This window comes from Rhodnius prolixus, unplaced genomic scaffold, assembly GCF_049639745.1.
Source record: "Rhodnius prolixus isolate KJV_2025 unplaced genomic scaffold, Rpr scaffold_10, whole genome shotgun sequence".
NCBI classification, from domain to species: Eukaryota; Metazoa; Arthropoda; class Insecta; order Hemiptera; family Reduviidae; genus Rhodnius; species Rhodnius prolixus.
In genome coordinates, this window is record NW_027411615.1 from 2,265,220 (window position 1) to 2,278,233 (window position 13,014).

The 13,014-nt window shown below is 32.1% G+C and overlaps 1 protein-coding gene across 1 annotated transcript in view; it reads left to right on the forward strand.

The window, feature by feature from the left end:
* Eaat2 (Excitatory amino acid transporter 2) overlaps positions 1-13,014 on the forward strand; it is a 112,171-nt gene that overhangs the window by 1,255 nt on the left and 97,902 nt on the right. The window lies entirely within an intron of this gene.

Sequence of the window (13,014 nt, forward strand, 5' to 3'; positions counted from 1 at the left end):
TGTTTTATATGAGGGCCACTCGTAAATGCGTATTAACATAATACAGTTTGAAAAACCCGAATATTATACTTAACTGACATTTAAATATGAAGGAAATCTCTCTATATATCCAAACAAATTTTTAAAAAAATTGTTCCAGAATAAATTATTCAAATAAACTTGAATATCTACGTGTAAATAAGAGCATTCTATTGCTTCTGTATTAAGAAAAATACCTTCTTTCGTTACAGAATTTTTGATCACTTGAAAGTGCAAGAAGTTCTTGGAAAGAGAAAATCTAAGATCAGCTTAAATCTAACTTAGGATCAGTGGATACCACTGAGATAGCGCCTTCTTCGGACTCTGAATTGTATTTCTGGTCTCTATTAAATGATTTTTATAACAAAAATAATAAAAAAAATAATTAGTATGCATAAGGATGATATATGCGAATATCTAAAGGACACACATACACGAAAAAATATGATTGGATGGAAAAATATAAAGATGAAATGACGAAAGATGGTGTAAATCCGCTGAATAAGCCCAATATAGAAATAAACCATTATATTTCATCTTACAGTTTAATAATTTAAACGAATGTATACAACTCACTATACTATAAAATGCATGCTATCAAAAAACAGAAATGTTGAATAGTACTTTTTTTTTGTAGCAAAACACCGGAAAATTGAATAATAAACACATTGTTGTGCAAGTTACTGAAAAGATCGAGTAACTGTGCCAAAATTTTTAACCACATTCTTGGTATATAGCTAAAAAAGAGTTGTCTTTTTCAATCATATGGAACCATTTTTGTAATTGAACAGATTCCAACGTAATAATTGAACTTTTAAGAAAACTTTTAATGTTGTCCTGTTTTTCCTGTTTATCTTTAGGAATTTAATCATGGTTCTGTTTAAGGTAACAAAAAAATTAATGACCAACGAATTAAACTTAGGAAGCTAGAAATATCCACAATAAAAGAGTTGGTGTGGGTAATGTCGGTAACACAAAAGTTTCTGGAAATCTGACCAGCAGCTAAAACCTAATCTAAAGCGAAATACTTCCAAACTTAGCAGGCAGCCAGGGATAATTTTAAGTATACACTTCTGTTTGCATTGTATTGTATTTGTAGAGTAGAAAGAAATTATCAGGAAAATTACCAAGTATTTTTCCACTTAAAAGTTAGCTACTACCAACTGGACATGACATGTCTGAAAAGTTGATGAAACTTCATCAATAGCATTATTATTATTATTATTATTTTATTTTTAATTGTGACGAAGAATTAATGACCAATAAGTTCATAACTGAGTTTGCAGTTCAATAGCGCTTTTTCTAATAATTCGGCCATTCTTATTATTTTTCAGAACACATGTTATTTTTGTAATTAGAATATCCATCCAACGGATGAAGTTGGGCCCACAATCTGGCTGGAAATATATTCCATATTTTATACTTTATAATTTTTCTCAAATATTTTTTTAATTTTGTTTTTCTTTTATAAATACCAGACTTTGCTGATAAAATAATAGCTTTGAATCCTTTCTTCTGAGAAAAACTGTTCCAATTGGACACCTTGGAAGTGAATTCCTCTGTTTTTCCTTTGAACTACTACTGCCTAACTGTTTAGGCTCTTCTTGCGACGAATATTTTCCATTAAAGAAATGCGTTGAAGCCCCACATTAAACGCTCCTTTCTGCAAAGAAAGTTTTATAAAGGGTATAAAAAAGTAAGATACAGCCTGTTCGCATTGCTAGAAAGGAATTATTGAGCACCTTTAACAGTCTGACCAAATTAAATAGCTTGAATTGGATGGTGGCTTCAAAATTCCATTCTATGATTCACTTGCGCCTGTATGAACAGAAGAAATTTAATTACTAAAAATATAAATGTACATAGCATCATATAAAATAATGATTAAGTTTTGGATAATACAAAAAGTTACCTGGTGTTTGTTACAGTGAGTGGGAAGGTTAAAAAACGTGAATTGATTAGGGTGAAGAAAAAGATAAAAATGTTACATGGTTTACAGAAGACCCCTTAAAAACTGTAAATAAGTTTTTAATTCTCAAAGTTAGACTGCCTCAAGGTGCATGAGAACTAATATAGTCGTATTAATTAGATTTTTCTCCCATTAATTTGAACTGAATTAAATAGAATTTCAAGAAATTAGGGAAGGGATTAGCTATGAGGTTAGCATACTGGACTCCCACGCGGAGGTCCCGGGTTCGAATCCAGCAGCTGACCCTTAGATTTTCTCTTCCTAGGAGCTTCTTACAGCTCACTGTCCGGTGATGTACAGTGTTGTCTGTAACGAGAGAACACTGTCCGGAGGCCGGCAGTGCACTGAAAAAAGCTCCGGGCGCCAATAACCTAAGATGTTGACGCGCCCTAAATCATAAAAAAATAAAAAAAAAAATTACAAGAAATTAATTTTAAAATGATTCAAATGAAGAATAGTCAGGCTGGTCTTTTCAATACACTCTTAAATAATTTAAGATTACATGAAATAAATGAACTTAATTATTAAGGCCATTTTTTTTTTTTTTTGTGAATGAACTTTTTTTTCATGTTAAGAACATTATTTTTAACTTATTGATTGCCAATTGACACAATGGCTGATGTAAAGGAGAAGAATTGCCAGAGTGTGCGAGAGAATTCGAATTCTCTAAGTGGTGAGGGGTGTTCCCATTAAGTGGTCACAATTGATATATTATGAGTCAAATAAATTGCCTTCGCCCAAACATCATTTATAAAAAAAAAAAAAAAACCTAACTAAAAAGAAACGAGTCGAGCAAGAAGCTTTAATACAAAACACTTCTATCTTATTAACTGAAAGAAAATCCAACGTCAACTGTTGTTATCGTTCCGCTATGCTGTTGTAGTCGCGTGCCATTATCATATATTTACTTATAATCACTCATCATTGCATGTAGGATAATTGCAAGATATTATGAAATAATATTTTGTTTTAGAAAATCATAAAACTTCTAAAAAAATGTCGTCCACTGCATTCGTTAAATAATAGACATATTACTATTTTTGTTTTTAACTGGTGAGCTCTTTGACAAGGAACGTTTTTCTTCTAGTTTGTTATTTTTCCTCAGTCTTTTGTCTATTAAAGCTGCAAAATTAAGGTTGAACTTTACACTAGATTAGGCTGACGTTAGCTTTGATGTGGACTAATCTAAAAAGTTGGTAACAAAATCGATCATAGTAATGATTTTTTGTTTTTGTGATTTCAATAGAAAGTAACTTTTGGAAGAGTTAATAAACCACATTGGATTTTTGATGGGACACTTTATGTTGGATGAGTTATGCGATTTCTTAACTATTTAAATTGCTCTTGTAACTAACTTCTTTTTTTGTTTTTAAGAGAAACTTCGTGAGCAATATGCACAAAATGATTTTGTCAAGTTGAGCCCGACTCAATTCGGAAAATGAATAATGATTAGCGAAATTTTTCAGTTAAATTGGTGGATTATTTGCTAATGTTCTAGAAAAAGATAAAGCACTTGTATAATAGAGTGGAAAATCTTGATTTCTTTTTATCTACACTTAAAACATCAAAAATACATAAAATAGAACACTTAAATTCCTTAATGTTTTCATAGTTTAGTTCTTTTTGAACATGGACTGTTAGGGTGGCCTTTTTATAAGTAATTTACCCAAAAAAGAAGCCAGAAAGTATGTTTTATGTAAAGAAAAGTAATGATGGGAATCTGCATCAAGAGCGAAAACAATTTAATTACTGCATGAACGAAATGAACTCATCTGCTACGTTCGAAATTAACTTAATGAAATCTAAAAATTATTAATGTAAATAAATAATATATAAAATGCTAAATAAATGTTTCCCTACTTGGCTTACAATTCCACTCTTTCTCTTGGTAAGGTAAGTTCATTTTCACGGTTAAAAATGTTCGGTACATTAATTACTACTCTCCTCAACAATATATAAGAACTAACTTTTGGCCATTTAGTAGGTCTATCAAATTCTGTACTGATATAGTTGTCTAGAAGATTCAAAACCTCTATTTTAAACCCGGGGGCAGACCGCATGATTTCCTCTGGAATATTCACATTGTGTACCTCTAAAACTACTTTTCCCTCGAATCCTTCCCGAAGGCTGAAGCGTCAATGGCCTCGCAGTCTCCTGATCGCAGGATTCACTTCAACGATATTCTGATGATGGTACATCGTTGGATGACCCTCATTCAGTTCTTTCAATTTATTTTGTTTATATATTACACGCAATCATATTTAATTGTTACCAATAGGCAGATGTAAATTAAATAGAGTTAAAAAAAAAGTACTCATTAAAGATATCAGTTATTTACGATAGATTGTGCGTTCAAGGTTTCAAGTTCGTTTGACTACAGATAGGGCAATTAGACATTGTCAAGGGTCCAGTTTGTCAGTTCTGTGCCAATCAAGATAATAACTAACATAAAAACTATTTCAATATCTCATACAGTTGCTGGAATGAATACCAAGTCGTTAAGTTTCTTTGTATTTATAAAAGAACATGAAAAAATCGAATACTAATGTCGAATTCTATGGAACAGATTTTCTTTAATTTTCAATTGTGTTGGTATTTGTGATGGAAAAATTCTAAAGCAAGTGGAGGAAGCTTTTTGGATTTATTAATGCAATTTTTCATACAAGCTCCAAATTCATTGAAAGTAACAACAAATTCCTACTAAATATCAATTTTTTCAAAAGAATTTTAAATTTAATCCCTGAATACTAAATTTAAATTAATGGGATCAAAACTTCCTTTAGTTAGCTTGAATTCTATTCAATAATCATTTTTGGCTTAATCTTAAAATAATATGTTGGGAGACATTACGTACTGCTCAGGAATTTTTTTAAATTTTTATCTTAGAGAGATTACCTGCTCACAAATATGAGGAATTTTAAAGATAAAATATTTGATAAAAGTGGGGGGAAAGACTAAAAGAGTCCTGGTGAAGAGGAAAGAGGAATATCTCATGAGAAGTATTTACAATGAGAAGGAGAGCTTCAGTTTTGGATTTGAAAACCATTACTTTTGACGCAATTGACTTTATTGATAACATAAAAAAAAATTTCGGATACCTAATCTTATCAATTTCTCATCAAGATAGAATAAATTAATTAGAGGGCACTAGAATTGAAGAATAACAGATATACCTTCGGATACTATCCAAATTAAAAAAGGTTATACAAGATATAACCGTTTTTAACCAACAATTTAAGTAGTTACTTTAGGAACAAAGATATAAATACTTTTGTAAAATAATTTGATTTGTGAATCAGGAGGACGAAAGGCAGACAAGAAGAAGAAGAAAAATAAATGACATAATGCCGCTGTTATAGCTTTTAAGAAGAGTGGATGGACAGGTCGTGCTTGAAAGTGAGAAGTAAATTTTCAAGTTTATTAAACTTATTTAGAAAAAATTACAAATACAATAAAAAAAAAAAAAGGACGACTAAATCGTCATTGGCCCCGCGACTTCCTTGCGGTCTGGAGATCATCGTCATCATCCTGCAGAAATCGCTCCTCCTTATTAAGTACCAATTCATCTTAGTACTCACTAATTTACTTATTGCATATTTTAGGCACATTGTCAATTACTAAATAAATTGAAAATAAAATAAAAAAAATACAAAAAGGCATGGTACCTGAAACACACATTCTACAAATCTTACGTGTTTGTAAACAGTATTATCTAAATTATAATCAAATTATTAATTACATCAAACAAACAAAAAATTTAAATACTCGAAAAATTTTAAGGGCATAACAAAACAACAATAAAGGCGTCGAGAGTGTGCAGATAAATATGTCTGTCATCATTCAATTTAAGTTGTTCCGTTTCAAAATTTGGACGACACTTTAGATTATAATTTACTCGTTGAAGAAGTTAATACAGGTGTTGGGCAAGGCAAAAGTAAACAAAATAAAAATACTAGATTTAACAAAACGATTCTGATCTGACTAATTTTGAAGAAAGTTTGAAGGACCAATTTTTTAATTGATTTATTTAATAAATTTTTAATACTAACAAAATTCAGGATTTTACTAAAGCTATTATCAAGTCGTTACATTTTATAATGTGCTAATGCAGAGGAACTTCATCTATTCTGGCCTTATTCTAAATATGGCTTACGCAGCGGTTATCAAGATAAGATGATAAAAGTGATTCTTGGTTTCCGCCAGGGGTAGCATAGCTGATAATATTGTGTATGTATACTCGTATATACATCATCTTTAATATTATTAATTTAAAATTTAACTTTAACTTAAAAGTGAATTAGTCATAAGTTTTTTTTTTAATTTCAAATCAGCTAGTATTCATCATTCAGTATTCTTTTATTGCTCAGTAGACATAATAGAAATTAGCTAATTACCTGCTTAAAAAGTAATTGAATATTTTTAAAAAGACAGGGAAACTAAACCCTATCAATCAAAGTGAACTATTGCTCATTTTAAGATCGAATGCTGGTTCATAAACCCTTTGCTGTAAATATTGAGTAAAATTCTGTATGATAGAGCAAATACGAGAAATGGTTACAAAAGGCCTCAAAACTTTCTTTAGGACCTAATGGATGGTAAAGCACCCTTTTTAATCCTTAACAGGTGGCAGTTGTTTTTTCCCCCCAAACTGCTTTGTCCAACCTAAATCATAAAGTAGAACCCAATCAAAGAATCACTCCTACTAAATTAGTGACATCCACATCTTTTGTAAAACTTATATATAAATAAACAAGCTTTATCCAATCAATTTTCTACCTAAGATATTCTCTATTAACTATGCAGGAAATAACCTAGAAACACCATTTCAATTATGGTTAGCAGCAATAAGAATAAATCCCACTGCATTTATCGATTGACCCAGTGGAAGATTGCTAATTCATCTTCACGATAATTGATGTCGGAATTGTGAATCTTGAATTAAGTACTTTTTAAATTGGTTAGAATTGTTAATATGGTTTACATTTATTCAGAGATTTCCTCTCTAAAATATTATATTTATGAGTGTTTCCGTTAAAAATGAAAAAATTTTAATATCAAATGTATAAATGGACGTAGCAAAATTAACCATTAAAATGCTTAAGATGCTTCAAAATGTCAAGCCATTCAATTAAGTAGGTAACTTTAGTTCTAAAATTTAACACAAAACTTGTAAGTAGTTCACAAATTTTCTACACGTATATAGTATAGGGTGATCCATTTAAAACGCACCAATCTGTTTGCCTGTGGATTCGCTAAAATCAAGTAAATGTACGAGGGTCGTTTGAAAAGTCCGTGCAAAGTCAGAGAGATAGCACTACTGGCGCGTATCGAGGTTATGTTTAGTTAGTAGCATCTCTTGGAAGAACACACACCAAGTTTCAGCCAGATCGGTCTATTTCTTTGTGATTGGCATTCGTTTGAATCGAGGAAGTCGAGTGATTTTCAAAAAATGGACGAAAAAGAATTTCGTGTGTTGATTAAACACTACTTTATGAAAGGCAAAACGCCTCAGGAGACTAAAGAGAAGCTTGATAAACATTATGGTGACTCTGCACCTTCGATTAGAACAGTTTATAAGTGGTTTCAAAATTTTCGGAGTGGCCATATGGGCACAAGTGACGCTGAACGTTCTGGACGCCCTGTTGAGGTTACTACTCCAGAAATCATTGATAAAATCCATGATATGGTGATGGATGACAGAAGAGTGAAGGTGCGTGAGATTGCTAGTGCTGTGGGCATCTCGAATGAACGGGTGCATAATATTTTGCATCAACATTTGGACATGACAAAGCTATCCGCAAGATGGGTGCCGCGATTGCTCACGCTTGACCAAAAACGAAATCGTGTGAAGGTTGCAAGGACGGTTTGCAGCTGTTCCAGAAGAATCCGCAGGACTTTAAGCGTCGTTTCGTCACTGTGGATGAAACATGGATACATCACTACACTCCTGAGACCAAAGAACAATCTAAACAATGGGTTACCAAGGGGGAATCTGCGCCAAAAAAGGCGAAGACCGTTCCTTCGGCCGGAAAGATTATGGCGACTGTCTTTTGGGATAGGGTAAAACTATTACAGGTGCATATTATTCATCGTTATTGGACCGTTTGAAAACCGAGCTGCAAGAAAAACGCCCACGATTGGCCCACAAAAAAGTCCTTTTCCATCACGACAACGCACCAGCTCACACCTCAGCAGTTGTGGTCGCAAAATTAATGGAAATAGGGTTCCAACTCGTTTCACATCCCCCCTATTCTCCAGAATTGGCTCCCTCGGACTACTATTTGTTCCCCAATATGAAGAAATGGCTGGCGGGAAAAAGATTTTATTCAAACGAGGAGGTGATTGCAGAAACGAATGGCTATTTTTCAGGCTTGGACAAATCCTATTATTCGGAAGGGATCAACAAACTAGAGCAGCGTTGGACGAAGTGTATAAGCCTAAAAGGAGACTATGTTGAAAAATAAAAAAGGTTTACCCCAAAAAATTAAGTAGTTTTTATTTTTGCACGGACTTTTCAAACGACCCTCGTATACGTACATGCAATCACTACCAAGTGGAAGCCTTATCTTTGTTTGGTGAAAACTGGGGATAGAATTGTATAAGAGCTTGAGTGTTGCTAACATTATCTAAATTATCTTTCCTTTAATTGAATGAACTAAATCTAGAGATGGGTGATCTACTATGGGGACGAAACTATTATTAATTTAATTGACAACCAATGAAGGACTTACAGAACAAAAAATACATCGATGAAAATAAAAATAAAGTAATTTTAAAAACAAACAGTTTTTATAAAGTGAATAAATAGATTTATTATTTTATCGTTAATTGTTTTTTTAAAGATAAATTTAGTGAATATTTCAAAGAACGACATCAAGAAAACTTATCTTTATTATTTAAAGTTTTCATTATTTAATTTCATTCAAAATAACCTTGATTTTTTTTTAAGCGTTTGACAAGTAATGTGATTGTTATAGACATTTCTTATGTAAGAGATGTCTTGTTTAATCTGGTATTCATTCATACCATGTTTTTTGTAATCTTCGTATTTAGATACGTAAATTAAGATAAAGTTCTTATGTAAAAAGAAAAAAAGCAAACAAACAAATAAAATGCAATGTAATAAATGTATTTGTAATTGTTTGTGAGGCGAAAGACCCGGACTCCAACGCTATTTAAAACTCCTCTCGGCTTTCATAGCTAAACCCAAGAAAAAAAACCATAAGCTAAATCTTGGGCACATGAGATCCTGACTTCAGTCATCCCAAAATCACAGAAGTGAAACAAAACCTTTAGCCATTCAACCTGTTTCGACCTAACATCCATCTAAATTAATAAGGGTGTTGAATTCTTTATCAAAACTCTGCAAAAGCGGATTTCGCATGAGCTTCATGTGGTGGTGGTCTTTAGGGTGGCCGTCGGGTACAAGGTCCTAATGCGTGAAAAAAAATATATTTCAACCCCACTTGAAGTTTAAAATTAAAGAATAAATAAAACATTCTTTTTTGCCTTTTCCCAAAATTTAATGAATTTTTATATTTATTGAACCAATATGATTAATTCATTTAAAACGGAATTTCTCCCCCCCCCCCCCAAAATGGCAGAGAAAATATGACGTAAATATATCCCTTTGTTAAAAACGGGATAGATATTAGAAACAATCAATACAAAAACCTTTTTAATTTTTGGAGATTTAAGTAGAGATTTTTTTCTAATTCTTTAATAAAATCGGTGAAATATTTTTACAACTTGAATAAATACTTTCGAAGTGTTGCCTAAATTATTTAGTAAAAATATTCTTAACAAACAATCCTAATAAGAAAGTGATTGAACCCTAAACGAAATGAATTTTAAAAATGCTATTAAAACCACTAAGTAAATGGTATCTATACTGACATATGTCAAAGGTAATTATGGAAAATAACCCACGTTTTATTAAATAGTAAATAGTTTTGGTCTAACACAAGAAGTTATTAAGGATCATATGTTGTAAAGGCGCCAAAACTATATAGATTCTATTTTATGAGTCGCTCTGTTTTTAGTAACATTTTTAACTCATAGGAACTTTCCATCTGCTCTCATTTAGAACGTCCAATTTGTTTACATCTTATTTAAAGATTCTACTTTCTCTTATTGCCATAAGAGATTTTTATAGCGGTCCAGTTAAAGCCATAATAAATATGACAGCATTTAGGTGCATTTATAAAGACTATTTTGAGTCGTGATTATCAAGAAGTTGTGACATAGAGCTAAGTATAAGAAATTACTTAAGTGGTTATTGTTAATAAGTTTGCCTTTGCTAGCCACATCTTCGCGTATCCAAAATCCAAGCAACTTCCCTTTTTTTTTCTATAGGCCGCTAGTAGGTTACTCCAACCACTGGGCTGACTGAAACAAGAAGAGAAGAAACTTTCTGAATCCAATTAATTCCTAAGATATGAGTTCTCTAAGAATTGAATAAATAATAATTAGTACTATGCAATGACATGGCGTGAGAAGAGGCTTAGAAGCCAGACATGCCCATCCAATTAAAAAGGGTAAACATATTATAGGTAAACAGAAATGAAAAGTAAATATTATTGCAAAGGTATATTCCATAAACTATTATGGAAAAGGTGAATTGAAAGAATTCATGGCCAAGGAACGCAGTATTATAAATAAAATAAGCAAAGCTATTTATTACAAAAACCAAAACCTTTTTTTAATACAAATCTTTCTGTTTACGTGAAAAAAATAGTAAACTAATTTGGTCTTGAAATGGCAATTAAAGAGGAAAAACTATTCAAAGGAAATTTCCAAAATTAAAAAAAAAAAGTCTCCACACGCCCTCTCCTATTAGAAATAATCTAGTTTATTTTAGCATTTAACTCTGAATATTTTTTTCTATTAGATTAAGCCATTACACCTGCTGACAAATCAAAGTCGGGCATATATCCAAAATAAGTGTAATATTTAGTTATCTGTTTGTTGATGGTGACTATTTATGAAATAGCCTAATACAGAGAAATATTTGGCTAGTTGTGCCAATTTGTTCACCAATTTTTAGAATTACTATTATAATATGGTCAACAAAATCTAAATATAAAATAAACTTGAAAAAATTGGTTTAAGAGGTTAGTTTTTAAAATGTTGTTTTCTTCACTTCTTAACTTCATCAGTGAGTCACTGAAGCAAGTGACTGAATTCTGATTAACAAAAAAGTTGAATAAACATTTTTGCATTCTACATCTATAAATCTCCTTAACAAAAACTTACAGTTTAAAATGTTAAGGAGATTTTTGTACCTTTTGGATAGATTTTTCTATTTGAGTATTTTGCAAAGTTACATATCTGCTTTACAGATATTTTTAAAATTTGGAATAGGCCATTCTATCATTATAACCTGATAAGCCGTTAAGTCGGAACCGTAACTACTGGAGAGATCTTTTTAAAGAATGATTATAATTGCGGTCCCATCCTCAATAACAATTTTTTTGAGAAATCGTTTTTAATAAAATAGGAAGGTATTTGTGCGTAAATAGCAAAATTAAACTGCGATTTCAGTACTTCCTTTTAAGAGGAGCAAGAAAAATAAACTGCGATTGCAGTACTTCTCCCTAAAAGGCAAAGATTTTGAATCGAACGACAATTCATTGATGAAAATCGGTTCACTCATTGATAATTTTAACGAGTGCAGTACTTCCTCTTAGTAGGCGTAAGAGCATGATGGCACTTCACAGCCACGTAGAGGAGCTTTAATCACTTCTTCGTGCTAAATTTTATCAAAATCGGACTAAGCTTTATAGAAATATTGGTAATAATAGTTTTAGAAAGGGCCTTGTTTAGGTAGGGCCAACTCCCCTCCTTATGAGGCATGGCGTCGAGACTTTTAAAGTACAAATCTGCACAAAATTTCGATTCGAATGACACTTCATTCATGAAAATCGGTTCACGTCTCGATAATTTGAAACGATTGCTATACTTCCTCTTAACAAGTGTAAGAGCTGGTCGCCGCTTTATTGTTACGTAGGGGAGCCTTATCCCTATCATCCTACCAAATTTTATCAAAATCGGGCCAAGATTTACAGAGTAATTAGTAATAATAATTTTGGAGGGGGCCTTACATAAAGGGGGCTAACTCCTCTCCCATTCGATGTACAGCGTCGAGACCCCCAAAAGGCACATCTACATAAAATTCCGAATCGAATGACACCTCATTCATGAAAATCGGTTCCCGCGTTTAGGCGCTACGTTGTTTACAAAAAAGGTAACAACAACAACAACAACATCAACATCAACAACAACAACAACATTTTTTGAAAAAGCCGTTTTTGCTCATTTTCAGCAACTTTTTTCTCGAAACCTATTAGATCTGGACTGTTGCAAAAAAATTACAGTCATAAAGGAGGATTTGCCCTTTTTTATTTTAAAGAAAATTTGGGAATTTTATCTTTTATAGAAAAAGAGAAAAAAATTGTCAAAGTTGGGTGTTTTTCAACGTTACGCTTTTTCGAGCAGTTTTTGACGATCAACCCTTATACAACTGTCCTTCCGGACAGTTTTAATATAAGTAGAGAACAAAGTTATGCATTTAATTAAAAGCGATGACTTAGCAACGGCTAACAGAATCATAACTTTTCGCAAGTCTTTTTCCTAATTAAGTTTAAGCTTGGTTCGTTTAAATACATTTAAAAGATTTAAACGAACATTTACAGCCAACTGCATTGATGTCATGTACTTATCATGAACAATTTAGTTCTAATCTACAACAAACGGAAGTCTAATTATAAATGGTGCAGTTGTGGGCCTACAAGCAAAATCCACTAACCACCTAAAAGATCACGGCAAACGTATCACTGTGTTAAATTTAGGCGTCTGAAAACAGTAAAACGCCGAACTGTTAGTGGTAAGCTCGAGTTTGCCTGTAGATTTTTCTAAATCCAAATTGTTGCCTACATCAACCATGTTTGCAGGCAGTGTGTATCGTGTGTTTGGAGTATAAAATGTAAATGTGGTTTGTTTTTTTTTAGCCTGGGGTGCTCGCAGAG